The sequence below is a fragment of the Arachis duranensis genome, chromosome 3 (genome assembly GCF_000817695.3).
Source record: "Arachis duranensis cultivar V14167 chromosome 3, aradu.V14167.gnm2.J7QH, whole genome shotgun sequence".
NCBI classification, from domain to species: Eukaryota; Viridiplantae; Streptophyta; class Magnoliopsida; order Fabales; family Fabaceae; genus Arachis; species Arachis duranensis.
Genome location: NC_029774.3, coordinates 112,322,263 through 112,324,052, shown reverse-complemented (window position 1 = coordinate 112,324,052; position 1,790 = coordinate 112,322,263).

Genomic DNA, 1,790 nt, shown 5'->3' with positions numbered 1-1,790 from the left:
TCCTTACTTCCTTAGAACTATTCATTATTTATTTTAATTTTAATTTTTTTATTTTTATTAACTATTGGCACTATATGTTTGTAGGTTCATACAAAGAGAAGAAATCGGTTGCATCAAAAGAAAATGAATGGTCTAGTGTATGTGATGTATAATTTGAAGTTAAAGGGCAAGCAAATTAGAAAAACTCCAGAACTTGAATTTGATGCAGTGCATTCTGATGATGAGTGGATAACTGAGGATGTTAATGAAAATATTGCTGAAAGTGTTGAGCATTCTCACTTGCCAATGAATGACAATACTAATGATGATCCAAATAGTAATGAATTTGCTATTCCAGGTATGAATAGTAATGAATTCAACATGGGTGAGGGAGGTGAGAATGAGTTTATTGGGGATCCACAACAAAATTTAATAGAGGAAGAAGATGAACATGTGAATGATGATGAAGATTTTGTTGGCCGTGTTGAACCTGAGGCTGAAAGAAATGATGTTTCTGATGAAGATGGTGAAGATGATGATGTTGATGCCATGGAAGATGAAGATATTGGAGGATTTGAGTTTTAGAGTTTATTAGAAATTTAATTGTTGCTTTGTTGTTTTCTTTTGTGTTTTGGTTATGTCTTATAAACCTTTGATTGTGTAATTGTGTGTTTTATGTTGAACTAGATAAATACTTGTGAAGGATTTAAATGTGTGATCCAAAGTACTTGTTGTAACTTGTAATTTTAGTATTAGGTTAATTTATTATGTGTTTTGATGTTGAAATTGTTAGGTTTAAATGTCTATATCTGAGTAAATATATATATTATACATGATATATATATATATATATATTTTTTTAAAATGTATAACAGGTAAACTCGTACGAGTCTACGAGTCGAGTCTACGAGTCGAGTCTACGAGTCGAGTCTACGAGTCGAGTCTAGGTCAGCTCCACGAGTTTACCTAGACTCGCGAGTTTGACAACCTTGATAGCAAGTATTTTTGAAAATAGAAAGAAATCAATTTTGAAAACATATGATTGAAAAGATATGATTTGAAAAAGATTTGAATTTGAAAAAATTTGAAAACTTGAAAAAAAATTTGCATTGAAAACAAAATCTTCCCTCTTGTGCCATCCTGGCGTTAAACGCCCAGAATGGTGCACATTCTGGCGTTTAACGCCCAAAACTCTACCCTTTTGGGCGTTAAACGCCCAGCCAGGCACCCTGGCTGGCGCCAGTCTGTCTTCTTTATTGGGCATTTTGAACGCCCAGCTTTTTCTGTGTAATTCCTCTGCTGTATGTTCTGAATCTTCAATTCTCTGTATTATTGACTTGAAAAGACACAAATTAAAAATATTTTTGGATTTTTAATAGTGAGGAATAATCAAAATGCAACTAAAATCAAATAACAATGCATGCAAGACACCAAACTTAGCAGTTTGTATACTACTGATACTAATGAGAATATATATGAGACACATAAACACTCAAGTTAAGAGAATTCAAAGATCAGAGTAATGAAATCATCAAGAACAACTTGAAGATTAATGAAGACACATGCATGAATGCAAGAAGAACAGAAACATGCAATTGACACCAAACTTAGAATGAAACACTAGACTCAAACAAGAAATATTTTTGGATTTTATGATTTTGTAAATGTTTTTGTGCTTTTTCGAAAATTAAGTGGAAAAAGAAAATAAAGGTATCAAAATTCTTAATGAGAATTCCAGGAATCAGTGCAATGCTAGTCTAAGACTCCGGTCCAGGAATTAGACATGGCTTCACAGCCAGCCAAGCTTTCAA